General features: G+C 36.2%; 1 non-coding gene across 1 annotated transcript; it reads right to left on the bottom strand.

The window, feature by feature from the left end:
- Positions 1–15,247: 15,247 nt before the first annotated feature.
- LOC145539958 (U6 spliceosomal RNA) lies at positions 15,248–15,354 on the bottom strand. The gene has a single exon (XR_014078095.1). It is a non-coding gene; the product is annotated as a U6 spliceosomal RNA (small nuclear RNA).
- Between the last annotated feature and the right edge of the window lie 2,419 nt (positions 15,355–17,773).

The raw sequence follows: 17,773 nt of genomic DNA, 5'->3' as shown, positions 1-17,773 counted from the left end.
AAAAACACGGCCCATTAAAAAAAAAAAAAGATAAACTGGAGTTACTTAAAAAATTTTAAATATGCTCTTTAAAAATAATTTAAAATGAGAAGATAAGCCATAGTGTAGGAGAATAGTTTTGCAGATCATATATTGACTGTTAGCCTTATATCTAGATTATATTAAAAAAAAAACTGTATGAGAGAATTAAAAACTCCATTTTAAAATATTGATGCAAGATTTAATTTCACCACATAAGACATTTTACGAAAGACGAAATGCAAATGGTTAATAAGTACATAAAGAGAAGCTCAACATCATTAACCATTAGGAAAATACAAATTAAACTTATAATGAGATACTACTAGCCTGGTGGCTGTTTAATCTCAGCTTATTGTGGTTTTAATTTGCATTTCAAAGGGAATGACAGTACTGTCAGTGAGAGTATGGTGAAAGTAAAACTCTTAAACTGCTAGTGGAAATATACTGCTATTTTGGAAAACAGTTTGGCAGTTCTTGGGAAAAAAAAATAACATATATTTCTGACAACATATGACCCAGCAATTCTACTCTATATGTTTCTTTTCAAAGATATAGAGAGATATGTTCGTACAAATGCTTACAATACCATTATTCATAATTCTCAAAATCTTTAAAAAAGAAAATGTTTTTCAATTAAAGGATAAGTAACTAAAATTTAATACAGCAATTCAATGGGAAATAACAATGAAGAACTGTTTTTACAAGCAACTTGACTGTATCTTCAAAAATGGTATGTTAAGTGAAAGAAGCCAGACACAATAGACTATAAGGTGCACAATTCCACTTATATGAAGACTCTTTAAAAAAAAGGCAAAATTATAGAAACATAAAGTATATTAATTGTTTTGGGGTCTAGGAGTGGGTAGGGAGCTGACCTCTAATAAGAAGGAACTCTTGTGATGAAAATGTTCAAAAACTAGATCGAAATGATAGTTGTACAATGATATAAATTTACCAAAAATAAACTATCTGTACACTTAAAATGTATAAATAATCAAGATGAGATGGACACATCATTAGAAAGATTCAAACTACTAAAATGACTTCAAGGAAATAGAAAATTTGAACAGACCTTTAACAATTAAAGTGCTTGAGTTAATAAACAAAACTTTTCTGATCTGAAAAACCCAGACAGTGGCATTGCCAAACCCTACCAAATATTTATAAAATAATTAATGCCAATAATTCACAAACTCTTCCACAAAGCAAAACAAGGATCCTTCTTAACTTATTCTCTTAGGACAAGTATTACTCTGATGTAAATTCCAGGCAAAGATAGCACAAGAAAATAAAGCAGATCAATATCCCTATAATAATTAATTCCAGGTGTCAACTTGGCTATGTTACCTAGATATTGGGCCAAATATTATCTCAGTGTTTTTGAGAAAGTACTTTTTAGATGAGGTAAACCATTTAAATCTGCAGTCTTTGAGTAAAGCAAATTGCACTCCATAATGTGGATGTCTGTTTAATCAGTTGACATTCTCCCCTGAAAAGAGGAAATTCTGCCAGCAGACTGCCTTCAGACTGAAATATCAACTCTTCTCTGGGACTCCAGCCTGCTGGCCTACCCTGCAGTGTTTGGACTTGCCAACCTCCACAATCATGTGAGCCGAAGCCTTACATCAATCTCTTACTCTCTCTCATAAATGCACTACCACGATAGAATATAAGATACACACACACATACAATAGGATATATATAGATATAAAAATATACAATAGGAGATATACATGTATATACACACACTATAAACATATGAGTATATATACGTATGTATGTGTATATCTATATGTGTGTATATATATATATTTAGAGAGAGAGAGATGGGGGTATATACATATATCTGCATATGTATTTATTCTCCAAGTTTGTGGAGAACTTGGACTAACACAATCCCTTATGTAAATAGATGCAAAAATCTGCAACAAGTACTTGTAAAATAGATCCAGCTATACATAAAATAATAACATGATCAAGTATGATCAAGTAGGATTTATCCTGACAATGTAAGGTGTGTTCAATATATGGAGATAAATCAATGCTAATGTTAATATAATAAAGGAGAAAAGCTGACAGTCCTCTTAATAACACAGAAAAAATCATTTCACAAAAATCAACAATCTTTCATTATAACTATATTCAATACATTAGAAGTAGGAGAGAACTTCTTCAACATGATAAAGAACAGCTGTGAAAAAATCCATTGCTGACATCATATTTAGTGGTAAAAGATTGACAGCTTTTCCTTTAAGACAAGAATGTCAGCCCTCACCATTTCTATTCAACATTGTAGTGGGGCATTAGTGGCATATGAAGAGAAATGAAAGAACTAAAACTATCTCTATCGGTAGCAGACATCATGTTTTATATAAAAAATGCTCCAGAATCCACACACAAAAGAAATTGTTATAGCTAATAAGATTAGCAAGTTTATATGATATAAGATATAGAAATAAAATCAATACACTAGTAGATTAAAAATGTAAACATAAAACTAAGAAATTTCACTACACTTTATCCTATTTACAAGACAAGCATACCTTATTTAGTCTGCTTTGCTTTACTGAAACTCACAAATACTGCATTTTGGAATTTTTTTTTGAAGATCGGTGGCAACCCTACATCCAGTAAGTCTATTGGCACCATGTGGCACCATTGGCAGCATTTATTCACTTTGTGTATCTTTGTCACATTTTGCTAATTCTCACAATATTTCAGGCCTTTTAATTATTATATTTATTATGATGATCTGTGATCAGTGATCTTTGATGTTACTGTTTTAATGGTTTTAAGGCACCACAAACTGATCCAATATATGTTGGTGAACTTAATTGATAACGGTGTGTATGTTCTGACTGTTACATTGATTGGTAGGTCCCTCATCTCTCTCCCTTTCCTTGGGAGTCCCTGTAACACAAAAACATTGAAATGAGGCCAACTAATAACCCAACAATGGCCTCAAAGTTTTTAAGTGAAAGAAAGAATCACAGGTCTCTCACTGTAAATCATAAACTAGAAATCCCAAGTGACACAGTGATAAAGAACCTGTGTGCCAATGTAGGAGGCATGTGTTTGATCCCTGGGTTGGGAAGATCCCTGGAGTAGGAAATGGCAACCCACTCTAGTATTATTGCCTGGAAAGTTCATGAACAGAGGAGACTGGCAGGCCACAGTCCATGGGGTCTCAAAGAGTCAGACACACCTGAGCACACATGCACGAAGTGACCCAACAATGGCCTCGGAGCGTTCAAGTGAAAGGAAGAGTCACGAGGCTCTCACTATAAATCAAACTAGAAATAATTAAGCCCAGTGAGGAAGACACATTGAAAGCAGACACAGGCTGAAATCTAGGCCTCCTGTGTCAGGTAGTCAAGTTGTAAATGCAAAAAAATATTCTTGAAGGAAATTAAAAGTGCCACTCCAGTGAACACACAAATCAAGTGAAACAGCCTTATTGCTAATATGAAGAAAGCTTCAGTGGTCTGGACTGAAGACCAAACCAGTCACGACATTCCCTTCTGCCAAAGTCTAATCCAGAGCAAGGACTTGACTGTCTTCAATTCAATGAAGGTTGAGAGAGGTGAGTGAGGAAAGACAGAAAAACAGTCTAAAGCTAACCGATGTTGGTTCATGAGGTATTTGTTTGTTTGTTTGTTATGTTTGTTGGTGGGCCACATCACCTGCAAGATCCTATTTCCCCAACCAGGGATCAAACCTGCATCCAACGCCCAACAATAGAATCACATGGTCCCAACTACTGGACTGCCAAGGAATTCCCAGTTCATGAGATTTAAGAAAAAAAGTGATTTCCATAACATAAAAGTGCAAGGTGAAGAGGCAGGTGCTGATGTAGAAGCTACAGCAAGCCACCTAGAAGATCTAGCTAAGAGAATTAATGAAAGTGGCTACATTAAACAAAAGATTCTTAATACAGATGAAACTGCCTTCTATGCGAAGATGCCACGTAGGACTTTCAGAGCTAGAAAGAACAACGTCTACCTCCAGAGCTTCAAAGGACAGGCTGATTGAAGAGGGTTAGGAACTAATATAGTTGGCGACTTGCAGTTGAGGCCAATGCTCATTTATCATTCTGAAAATCCTAGGGCCCTAAAGAATCATGCTAAATTGACTTGTCCTGTAGTCTATAGATGGAACAACAAAGCCTGTATGACAGCATATTTGTTTATGACATGGCTTATTGAATGCTCTAAACCCATTGTTGAGAAGTGCTGCTCAGAAAAAAACAGATTTCTTTCAAAAATAATACTGCCCTTGGTCACCCAATGCACCTGGTCGCCCAAGCACTCGAATGTACGACAAGATTAGTGCGTTCTTTTTTTTTTTCATATCTGCTAACACAACATCCATTCTGCAGCCCATGACCATGGTTTACAAACCTTATTCTTTATGAAACATTTTCTAGGGCTATAGCCACCATCAATAGTGTTTCCTTAGATGGATTTGGGACAAGTCCATTGAAAACCTTCAGGAAATGATTCACCATTCTAGTTGCAAGGTAGAAATGGGTGACTCACAGGATGAGGTCAAGATATTAACATTAACAAAAGTTTAAAAGAAATTGATTGCAACCTTCATGGATGACTTTGAGGGGTCTCAAAATTGCAGAGGAGGAAGCAGCTACATAATATGATGGAGATAGCAAGAGAATTAGCGTTAGAAATGGAAACTGAATATGGGCCTGAATTGCTACAGTCTCATGATAAAACCTTAAAGAATGAAGAGCCACTGCTGCTGGATGAGCAAAAAAGAATGGATTATTGAGATGGAATCTACTCCTGGTGAAGATGCTGGGAAATTGCTGAAATGACCACAAAAAACTTTAGTACAGTACATAAACTTAGTTTGATAAAGCGGTATAAGGTTTTGAGGTGACTGACTCCCATTTAGAAAGACATTCTACTCTGGGTAAAAATGCTACAGAATAGCATAATGTGCTACAGAGAAATTGTTCATGAAAGAAGACTCAATTGACGCAGCAAATGCCATCGCTGTCTTATTTTAAGAAAAGCTACAGCCACCCTAACATTCAGTAACCACTACCATAATCAGTTAGCATCCATCAACATTGAGGAAAGACCTTCCACCAGCAAAAAGATTATGACTTGCTAAAGACTCAGATGATGGTTAGCATTCTTTAGCAATAATGTATTTTTTTATTAAGGTAGGTAATTTTTAGATGTTATTGCACATTTACTACACTACAGTATAGTGTAAATGCAACATTTTTTTTATTCCCTGAGAATTTTATTTTTTAATGTGACTCATTTTATTGCAATACTTCATTGCACTTATCTGGACTTGGACCTGCAATATCTCTGAGACATAGCTGTAGCATTAAAAATAAAATTCTTAGGAATAAATTCAACAAAAGAAGTGGAGGACATGTATTTGATAGCTACAAAATATTAAAAGAAATTAAAAAGATCCAAGTTATATAGAAATATGTCATTTTACAGATTGGAAGACTTAATATTGTTAAGGTGCCGATACTCCCCAAATTGAACTACAATCAAAGGCAATTCCTATCAAAATCAAAATTACCTTTTCATAGAAATGGACAAGATGATCCTGAAATTCATGTAGAGAATAAGAAAATCCAAAATAGCAAAAATAATTTTGTAAAAGAACAACTTTGGTGGACTCATACTTTCCAACTGCAACTTATTACAAGGCTACAATAACCAAGACAGTATGATACTGGCATAAGGACAGACACACCAATCAATGATATGAAAATAAGAGTACAAATTAACCAATATGTTGACGGTCAATTGATTTTCAACAAGAGCATCAAGACCATTTAATAGGGAAAGAGTGTCTTTTCAACAAATGATGCAGGGATAAGTGGATATCCAATGGCAAAACAATAAACTTGGACTTCTACTTCATACCAAATTTAAAAATTAACTCTAAATGAATCAAAGCCCTAAACTTAACTGATAAGTTATATAACTGCTAGGATAAAATACTGTTGTAAATCTTTATGATTTTGGTTTAGGCAACAGTTTCCTAGATATTACATATAAAGCAAAACAACAAAAGAGAAAACAGATAAATTAGACTTCATTAAAAAGAAAAAGACATTACTTTGCCAACAAAGGTCTGTCTAGTCTAGGCTATGGTTTTTCCAGTAGTCATGTATGGATGTGAGAGTTGGACTATAAAGAAAGCTGAGCACTGATGAATTGATGCTTTTGAACTGTGGTGTTGGAGAAGACTCTTGAGAGTCCCTTGGACTCCAAGGAGATCCAACCAGTCCATCCTAAAGGAGATCAGTCCTGGGTGTTCATTTGAAGGACTGATGTTGAAGCTGAAACTCCAATACTTTGGCCACCTGACACAAAGACCTGACTCATTTGAAAAGACCCTGATGCTGAGAAAAATTGAAGGCGAGAGGAGACAGGGACGACAGAGGATGAGATGGCTGGATGGCATCACCAACTCAATGGACATGAGTTTGGGTGGGCTCCAGGAGCTGGTGATGGACAGGGAGGCCTGGCGTGCTGCAGTCCATGGGGTTGCAAAGAGGCAGACACTACTGACCGACTGAACTGAACTGAACTGAAAAAGAAAAAAAATATGTGTGCTTTCTAAGAACATTATTAAGTAAATGAAAGGAATTTATACAATAGGAGAAATATTTTTTCAAATAATATAGCTCAAAAATATCCAGTATCCAAAATATATGATGTAGAATGCAACAATAAAAACAAAAAACTAAATATAACAATTCAACTTAAAAAAAACCCAGCATTTTAAAACTATCCCAATTAAAAAATGGTCAAAGTACTTGCATAGACCTTCTCCAAAGAAGATACACAAATGATCAATAAGAAAAAACATGAAAAAGTGCTCAACATCATTAGTTAAGGGAAATGCAAATGAGAACTATAATAAGCTACCACTCTGATGACTATAACCAAAAAGAAAAACTTCTTCAAAATAACAAACACTGACAAAGATATATTTTAAAAATTGCAATTTTTATATTTTGTTGGTGGGAATATAAAATGCTACTGTGGAAAACAATTTGTCAATTCCTTAGAAAGGTAAATTACCATGTGACCCATCAATTCCAATTCTACTCATATCTTTAAGGGAAATAAAAATATGTTCACACTAAAACTGGCACACAAACATTCGTAGCAGCATCATTCGTAATTGTTAAAAGTTGAAACAACCCAAGTGTCCATCAATCAATTTTGGATTAAAAACAGATAGTATATCCATACAATGGAATATGATTCACCCATCAAAGAATGAAGTATCATTGATCCATGATACTATATAAATGAATCTTGAAACTTCACATAAATTAAAAAAAACAGACACAAAAGGCCACATGTTGTATAATTTCATTTATATAAAATATTCAATAACAACAAATTCATAGAATAAGTTGATTAGTTGTTGTCAGAGGCTAGTGGAGAAGGAAATTGGGAGTGACTGCTAATGGGTATTGGATTTTTTTTGCAGGGGGAGATGAAAATATTTTAGAATTAGATGGTGATGATAACTGCACAACCTTTTGGCTATGGTTAAACTCATTGATTCACACATTTTAAAAAGACTTCAATGGCATAAGAATTATAGATTTAAAAAATGAGAAAACTATTGCAATTGGAGCAAAAACAAGACAGCATGCTTTACACACTGCTTTAAGGGAGCAAGAATAGAGTAGGAAGAGAGCTGGGTTTAAGAACCATCAGACTTTTGTGAGATTGTTGGTGGGAATAGGTTCGATAGGAATTAAAAGCAAGGAACTAAAATAATGAACCATGAAACCTAAGCTGTATAAGAGAGGAAGTGGTAGGATAAGTGGATTAGAATTCCAAAAGGAGGCAAGCTGTGGCCATGGATGGAATGTAATACATGAGCATAAAAAATAAGACACAGCAGTCAGAGGGTTTGAAACAGATTTGGAAGAGATGACATAGCTATAACTGACAATTACTAAGCAATGAATTTAGAACTGGATGGCTGAAGCAGAGTGGTAAAATCTGAGAGCCCAGGGCTCAAAAGAAAAACAGTGAGCTTAGTGCTTAAACTGGTAGGCTGGTAGATGACAGTAGTAAGAAAGGGTATTAAGTAGTTAAATGTGATGTCACGTCACAAAGGAACAGGGGTATTTGAGGGAGAAAGGTCTGGAAATGACAATAATCCAGATGCTATCTTAGTCCCAGTCTAATTTCTGGAACTTGTGTAAGGACTCTGGGAGTGCAAAAAAACAATGGCAACTTCATGAGCTGCAGGTAAAGCAATGGATTCAGGAGAGAAGCATCAAACTATCCACAACAGGAAGAGACAGACCAATAACTGAAGAAATTAAAGAGATGGGGAATGTTCATGACGATGGATTATTAGACTTGGTGTGTTTTGAGAGCTTGGGGGGAATGAAGACAAGCATGGAACTGAATAGAATTGGAGGATATATGTATTTACAATGAGAAAAAAAATCTATGTAGGGGTGAAACAGAGAATTTTAAATCTCTAATGATGACAGAGACAAACAAGGACATTAAAATATGGTTCTTTCCAAATAATTTACCAAATGGTTCTAATGGTACCCTCTTCCTGAGACTGGCTGATAAATCATAGTCCATATGACAGTGCATGGATGGGTGATTTACCAAGAAAGAAAAGAGCTACAGAAACACCTTATTTCTTACTACATGGTATATTACAGCCAAAAGAACATATGGTGTCCTAAAGGTTCTGTTTAAATTCAGAATCTGTTAATTTTTAATAAAGTACACTACATTGAACCTTCAGAAATGAGTCTGTAGCCATCATAATTATAAAACTGGTTTCAATTTTGTAGGATAGCTCTGAGTATTGATGATCTTGATCAGCAGTTCCTTCACTGGAAAAGACTAAGATTTACTTCCACATTTTTTGATGAGTCTATGCCCATTGCATTTGGATAATGCAAAAGGAACCAACTGGGCATGGGCAAGGATTTCCAGCAACATCTCTGATGTGCTTAGTGTAGTCTATGAAATTTAAACAGGACCTAGGTAATTGGGCTGTGAAGTCCTAACATCTCCTCTACCTCTCCGACCCAACACATTCATTTTCAAATGTCAATGTTAATACTTTTCCACCTGAACTTGCTAAAATGGTGCAGAAGGATTATAGCCTTATCAATAAAGTCAGAATGAAAAGAAGGCACCGCAAGATTTAATTTTCAGATCCCATGAATTTAATTTGATTTGGGAGTACACAGCCAAGAGTAGTGAGAAAGTAATCTGCAATTTGTATCAAGGATGCCTATTTCAAAAGTCTTTGTATTCCAAAGCAGTTACACCGCAAAAAAAATAAGTAACCCTGTTGATGGGAAAACTCATGAGAATCTTCCTAGATACCATACTTTTTAAAGTCCGTTTTAAATGTGAGAATAAGAGGTAGTGATAACCCAGTAAAGTTGTGAATGTATATACTTTAAAAAAAAATTGTAAGTGAAGCTGTGAATAAGGGCAAAAGATGTTCCAAAAGACCCTTACAAGAAAATTTACATGAGGGAAGGCGGTTTTCTTATAATTTTATCTTAGAATTTACCCTCTGGGCTTCAAGAATAATAAGGACAATATGAACAACAAAAAAATAGAACTATTGAAAAAAAAATGTTGACTACAGATATGGCATTGAATACTTCCACATGTGTCTGATTTTTCAACTTGAACTAGAATAAAAGTAGTTGAGTAAATTTAGAGAATCAAGCGAGTAATGATTAGACAGGTAGATGCTTCAAATATGATGTTGGCTTAGTTTCCTCTACAATATATAATTTGAGTTCTTTTACTTCTAGATCAAGGGTAAGTGGAATGAAGAATGGGAGCAAATGAATAGTGATGCATTGTTATTCACCAGAGCTACACAACAAGAGGAATATACAGGCAGCAAAAACATGGTCTCTGCCAGCAGAGAACTTACTCTGTATTTACAGAGAAGTGTATGTATGTATGTATGTATGTATGTATGTATGTATGTATATGTATACACACACACACACACACAGGTACATAGAGAAACCTAAATGTTATCCACGCAAGTACATGTAGCTCCACATAGCCCAGGGTGCACTGGAGGAACCTGTGGAGTATCCCTTTCGGAACCCTGCAGTGGGGAAGGCTGTGTGGAGAGTCAAGTTGCATTTTCCCTCACATTTTACAGGGGGGGAAAAAATCTGCATATTTTTTAAAACTTTGATGTGGATCCTCAGAAAACGAAGCTGACTGAGGTTTGTTTACTTACAGAATCCTACAGAAATAGACCACAGAGAGGGATAAAAGGGTTCCAATATAGTAAGTGGAGAATGAGTCATAATTGGCTCATGTAGGGGAGGCATTACTCAGGATGAGAGAACTGAAGCCTAGAAGAAATGTGAAGACCCTGCAAAACGTTCCTGAAGAAGAGTCATCTTTGGTCAACCCATGCCTAGAGGGTGCCAGGGCATCTATATTTTCCATGTGAAGTCTTACCCTTTTCCTCCTAAACTCTTCTCCCAGAGGTTCAACCCTGGAAGGGGAAGAATCAGATGCCAGCTAATAGCAGAGGCGGTGAATAAAAAAAGGAAAGAAGCCAGTCAAAATCCCTGTTCCTACAGCAGTCGCCCAATTGTGAACCACACTGGAGCCTAGGAATAGAAAAAGTTTTAACTTTGAAAGATTTTAGAGTTGTTATGTTACATCATAAATGCTTGAACATGAACAAAGATCCTTTTTACTGTCTAAAATTGACTGAGAAAGCCAAGAGGCCTGACTGAGATTAATCCAGATACTGAAGAAGAGGGGATCTGTAGGCAAGACTAGTGGGAAAATGAGAGGAAAAAAACATTGCTTTTATAACTGCACCCTACTAAGTTCAACTCTTTACAAAACCTAGATATGTTCAATTATTGGATCCAAAGGTATAGAATAAAGGAAGAGCTCTTGGAGAAAGCATAAACCCTGGCTGATGAAACAATTTTCCGAGTATCTGGCAGAAATTCCTAATTTAGATCATTCATAGCAATAATCGTATAGTCTATTTTGTTAGACTTGTAATCATTCAAACTTTAATCACTTACTAAGTACCAGGCACTGTTTTGAGTTCTTGTAATGACACTAAAAAAGATACAAAGATGTCTATTTTAATAACGTCTAAATTCTAGCAGATGGAGATAAATGGTAAGAAAACTAAAAATTAGGAATTTCAAATAGTGGTAAATGTTACAAAAATAAAACTGGGAAACGAGAGAGTGCTGGTGTTTGCGTGGGGGGAAGGGACGTTTAATAGAGCTAATAATGGAAAATCTCTATAAGGCAGTGAGGTATGGGCTGAAATCTGCATATTAAGAAATCCAGACAAAAAAAAATCTGGAGGATGGGTATTCTAGGAAGAAAGAACGTCAGATGGAAAAGGCCCAGAGTCAGGGAAAATGCAGGTATGTTCAAGGAGTGAACAGAAATCAATATGGATGGAGCAGAGGAAGTTGAAGGGACAGTGAAATAAGACTGGGAGAGGCAAAAATGCATACATTTTGGAGACCATAACAATGCTGTGCTAGATATTTTTGACTTTTCAGTGTTAGGGGTCATTATGCAAACTAGTTATAGAGAATAGCAGACATGACTACTTAAGTTCACAAGGTAGTATCATACATGTGGCAGCCTTTTGCATACTCAGTTGCTTCTGTCGTGTTCAACTCCTTGCAACACTATGGACTGAAGCCTGCCAGGCTCCTCAGTCCATGGGATTCTCCAGGCAAGAGTACTGGAGTGGGTTGCCACGCTCTCCCCCAGGAGATCTTCCCAACCCAGGGATGGAACTGGGTCTCCTGCATTACAGGTGGATTCTTTACCACTAGCTGCCAGGAAAACCTTTTAAATTAGAATAAAGCATGCAACTTGGCTGAGTAAATCTGTGTATAAGTACAATAATTGCTTGCTGCACTAGGCACCTAGTGACCCTTGAAATTGTGCCATGTTTAGGCAACAAAGATTCCTGAGAGCCAAATAATTGATTCTTTTGAGCTGTGGTATTGGAGAACTCTTGAGAGTCCCTTGGACTGCAAGAAGATCAAAACAGTCCATCCTAAAGGAAGTCAACCCTGAATATTCATTGGAAGGACTGATGCTGAAGCTGAAGCTCAAATACTTTAGCCTCGTGATGCGAAGAACCAACTCATTAGAAAAGACCCTGATGCTGGGAAGGATTGAAGGCAGGAGGAGAAGGGGGCAGCAGTGGATGAGATGGTTGGATGGCATCACCAACGCAATGGACATGAGTTTGAGCAATCTTTGGGAGATGGTGAAGGATAGGGAATCCTGGCGTGCTGCAGTCCATGGGGTCTCAAAGAGTCAGACATGACTGAGTGACTGAACAGCAACATTATGTATTTATATTCATTTATAAATTTTCTTTCTTACGTTCTTCCACACATTTCTATGTAAATATACAAAATATACTATATACTTCTTTTTGTTGTTGTTCTTGCACAATTACAAAATTCTCTTACAAGTTCACTATGGGAGAGGCTATCCACCTTGCTATGTTCTGCTTTAGCAAGGATGAAATGCAAAGGATGACACGTGGGAGTAGCTGTGATTGGCAACACACCTTTTAAGAAAGAAAGAGTGACACTTAAACTAACACCAAGAAGAATTTTCCTGAAGTCCAGACTGATATTTCACAGGGTAAGTGATAAGAAAAGCCTTTGGACTTATTCTACTGTTTTATTTCACATAGAATTAGCCTGCAGACATCTAGAAATCTCTTTTGTAACTTCTGAGACTCCTTGAAAATGTTTTAAATTAATCCCCCCTTCCTCACCAAAGTCCCAGTAAATCTCCCAGGCCTGTCAGCCAAAATTAAAAAAAAAATCCTCCTAGAATGCATACTTCTTTGAAACTAGAACCCCTCTTCCCAAATATCTCAAATTCTACCTATTGGTTCATAATAGTCCCAAGAATGTACCAAACCTAATGCTATCAATTCCTCTGTGGTGGAAAGGTGAGTGATCATTTCAAGTTGACTGTGGTTGAAATGTCTGAATTCATCAGGATTGTTTGTTTTTAACATCCTGATTATTCCTTGATTTCTTTCTGGCATTCACTAAAATCCCAAACAAGGCTGAGCACCGAAGAGTTGGTGCTTTCAAGCTGTGGTGCTGGAGAAGACTCTTAAGAGTCCCTTTGTCAGCAAGGAGATCAAACCAGTCAATCCTAAAGGAAATCAACCCTGAATATTCATTGGAAGAACTGATGCTGAAGCTGAAACTTCAATACTTTGACTACCTGATGCAAAGAGCCGATTCCTTGGAAAAGACCCTGATTCTGGGAAAGACTGAGGGCAGGAGGAGAAAGGGGTGACAGAGGATCAGATGGTTGAATGGCATCATCAACTCAATGGACATGAATTTGAGCAAACTCCAGGAGATAGTAAAGGACAGAGAAGCCTGGTGTGCTGCCGTCTACAAGGTCTCAAAGAGTTGGACACGACTTAGCAACTGAATTGAACATCAACAGCAAGATCTCATCAGTGCTAGAGACTGTGGGGATATTTGCATATCTGTGTGGTAGATAGTTTGTGTTTTTCAGTAGCCAGTGAACCTGTTCCTACTACTGTTTTTCAAGCAAGCTAACTTAACCCAGTGTCCTCTCTTAGAGCGCATACTTCCTTAAAACCAGAGCCCCTCTCCGCAAACATCTCAAATTCTACCTCTTGGTTCATAATAGCTCCAGGAATGTACCAAACCTAATGCTAGCCTAGGACCAGGCTGATGCCTGAGTGTATTCCGAGTCATGTTGTTTCTGTCAGGACCTTAGTTTCCAATCTGCAAAATGGTAATAGGTATAACTGACTTTTCATATAACATATAGAATATCAGATGAGACAACAGAGGGAAGAATACTGTGTCTATGTGAGGGTTAATTTGTTTATCCATGCACTATGGTCCTAGAACTTTGTTTCCTTGTTTTATTCTCCATAACCATTTTCACAAATGTAGTAATGAGTTACAATATTTAAGAATTAGAACAACAACAACAAAAAAAAACCAAATAATTCAATCAAACAATGGGCAGAAGACCTGTATAGATATTTTCTCAAAGAAGATGTAGAACAGGCACATGAAACAATGCTCAATATCACTAGTTTTTAGATAAGTGCAAATCAAAACAACGATATATGACCTCATACATGTCAGAATGGCCATCATCAAAAAGTCTATAAATAACAAATGTTGGGGAAGATATGATAAAAAGTGAACTCTTCTACCCTTTTGTGTGAATGTAAATTAGTGCAGCCACTATGGAAAATAGTATGGAGGTTCCTCAAAAAACTAAAAATAGAACTACCATATAATCCAGCAATTTTACTCCTGACTATATATACAGAAACAACAAAAACACTAACTCAAAAGATACATCCACTCAAATGTTCATAACAGCAGTATTTATCATAGTTAAGACATGGAAGCAACCTAAATAGCTATCAACAGACAAATGGATAAAGAAAAAGCATATGGTACATTGCTTAGCCACAAAAAAGAATGAAATTCTGCCACTTGCAGAAAACGGATGGACCTAGAAACTACTATGCTTAGTGAAATAATTTAGACAACAAAGTTAAATACTATATGATATCACTTATACATGAGTCTAAAATATAATACAAATGAATATATATGCAAAACAGAAACACACTCACAGACATAGAAAACAAACTAGTAGTTACCAAAGGAGAGATGGAAAGGGGAAAAGGAAAATTAATGGTATGGAATTAAGAGATATAAACTATCATCTATAAAACAGACAAGCAACAAGGATATATTGTGTAGCATAGGGAATTATAGCAATTATTTTGTAATAAATTTTAATGGAGCATAATCTATAAAAATACTGAATCACTATGCTATATATAAGAAACTAATGTAATATTGTAAATCAACTATACTTTAACTTAAAAATTAATGTAAAAATATCAGAAATGCTTTGGAGAAAATTACATAATTTGTCTTTCAGCTACCTACCAATTTTGTACTTTGTTAAAGTTATCAGAATTCCTTAGACTGTCTCACAACTTTGGAAAATATGAATGCTAAAACCGCCAGCAGCTGAGTTTTCCTTCCATGAACATCTCTTCAACCCAAACAACAAACTAATAATCATTACTGCTCTGTCTCACCAGAATTTTGCATAGAGATTTTCTTCACTAAAAGAGTACTTGGAACGCTTCACGAATTTGCGTGTCATCCTTGCGCAGGGGCCATGCTAATCTTCTCTGTATCGTTCCAATTTTAGTATATGTGCTGCCGAAGCGAGCAATCCCACTGCTGGGCATATACACCGAGGAAACCAGAATTGAAAGAGACGCGTGTACCCCAATGTTCATCGCAGCACTGTTTACAATAGCCAGGACATGGAAGCAACCTAGATGTCCATCAGCAGACGAATGGATAAGGAAGCTGTGGTACATATACACAATGGAATATTACTCAGCCATTAAAAAAAATACATTTGAATCGGTTCTACTGAGATGGATGAAACTGGAGCCCATTATACAGAGTGAAGTAAGCCAGAAAGAAAAACAACAATACAGTATACTAATGCATATATATGGAATTTGAAAGATGGTAACGATAACCCTATATGCGAGACAGAATAAGAGACACAGATGCATGGAACAATTTTATGGACTCTGAGGGAGAAGGTGAGGGTGGGACGTTCTGGGAGAATAGCATTGAAACATGTATATTATCATATGTGAAACAGAACACCATTCCATGTTCGATGCATGTGACAAGGGCTCAGGGCCGGGGCAATGGGATGATCCAGAAGGATGGGATGGGGAGGGAGGTGGGTGGGGGGTCCAGGAAGGGGAACACATGTAAACCCATGGCTGATTCATGTCAATGTATGGCAAAAACTATTACAATATTGTAAAGTAATTAGCCCCCAACTAAAATAAATAAATTTATTAAAAAAAATAAAATAAAATAAAATAAAATAAAATAAAAAATAAAAAAAAAAAGAGTACTTGGTTTGCAAGGAAGACGAAACATGCTAATCCCTGCTGCATTATCAGAATTTAACAAACAAGGATCCCTTATCAAGCCAACTAGTTATTTTTTGCTTTTAGAGAACAATACTTTTTTCATGTTTGTTTGGAGTTGTAACAAGATCTATAAAACCCTGATGCAGCTTGATGAAATTTGTATTAATGTTGAAGCTATCCCAAACAGGACTGAAAAAGGGTAATGGGGGTGGAATCACTTGAAGAACAATCTCAATACAGAAATTAGAGTTACCTTTTAAAATAACCTCATGTGATTTTTTAGCATGACCAAAGGTCATATTAGCTAATAGTTTTTTTCCTATTATATTTGACAACCTTCAGTTATAGATCCTTTGCTTATTGTTAGTGATTAAATTTATGTAGATGACCAGTCATGAGATCACATTTTATGAATCAACTAATGATGACACAGAAATCATACAAGAAAAATAAAAATAGGAAAATAAGCCTTCTATGATATGAGTATATTTTATTTCCAGTAATAGCTTTTCCTATTTGCTTTGATTTTGGTCACTCATCACAGTTAGGAACTAACTGCCTTTTTATTTCATTTGGTCAACAGAAATTGATGCCCAACAATCTTCAACCTCTATGTTTCTCCTGCTCCAAATGATAACTCCTGTGTGGTAATGATAATTATGAAATATTCTCTGGAGTAACGGGAAAATTGGTCAAGTACCCATAGTAGAGCAAAATTATTGTTTACTAGGAAAGAGTCCAGATTAGAGATTCTGTTTAGCCTATAAAAAAGGACAACTAAATTGTCCTGGGAATACTGAACCTAGCTCTGACGATCTAAGGGCTGCTCTTCCACACAACCTTTACTTACTAAAGATAAAAGCTTCTTGCTCAGGCAAAGAGTCTTTATAAACTTCAATCACAAGATTGGCCTTTCCTTGGTTGGTTTTGGAGCATTGGAGATGAGGGTTAGGCTCACGAACTCAAAGAATCAACATGTGTAAAACCTTCAAAATCCTTTCTGATATTTCACAGAAGAGATGGAGAGAGGAGAAGAAAAAGAGAGAGAAACAAATTTCAAAGACATCCAAGATCAGGTCCTTAAGATCTTGATTCTAGTCTTGACTCCCTTTGAGAACAGTTTTGCAACCTTGAACCAAAGGCATTTCTCCTCCACTGGCCTAAGATTGTCATCTAGGGGAACACAGACTGTATTTTCACATTCTTTGAATTTTAAAAGTCTGTGATTCATGGTGCCAGACTGCAGTGAGTACCAGTCAATATGCAGACCACCGCATTCCATTGAGGTCTCTTTATGCCGTTGATGTGCCACATACCCAAACTAGGACTGCGCCTGGGAAGTGGACTATTCCTTCACAATCAGGCACAATTTAGGATGCCCCGTAGTCCATAATATTGCCAGGTGATTAAATTTTAATTTATATAATGGATAAAATTCCAGACCTCAGAATAATTGGACAAATATTTCAGAACTTAGTCCTCATTAATTCTTTAGGGGAAGCACAGTTAAGGGGTCTGAAAGAGAGTGCTGAACTTCAACTTCTTCTTTGCAGATAACAGTATCTCAATATTTTGAATAGCTCCAAAATGCAAGCAAAAAGAGTATTTTCATCTTCCATTACTATGTGTGAAACCAGACACCTCTTTAAATAGAAAAACTGCTTTGGAATTCCGTGTGGGGCTGTAGCT

This window comes from Giraffa tippelskirchi, chromosome 2 (genome assembly GCF_054371585.1).
Source record: "Giraffa tippelskirchi isolate mGirTip1 chromosome 2, T2T-mGirTip1v1.2.pri, whole genome shotgun sequence".
Classification (NCBI taxonomy): Eukaryota; Metazoa; Chordata; class Mammalia; order Artiodactyla; family Giraffidae; genus Giraffa; species Giraffa tippelskirchi.
This window is presented reverse-complemented; position numbering and strand designations above follow the sequence as displayed.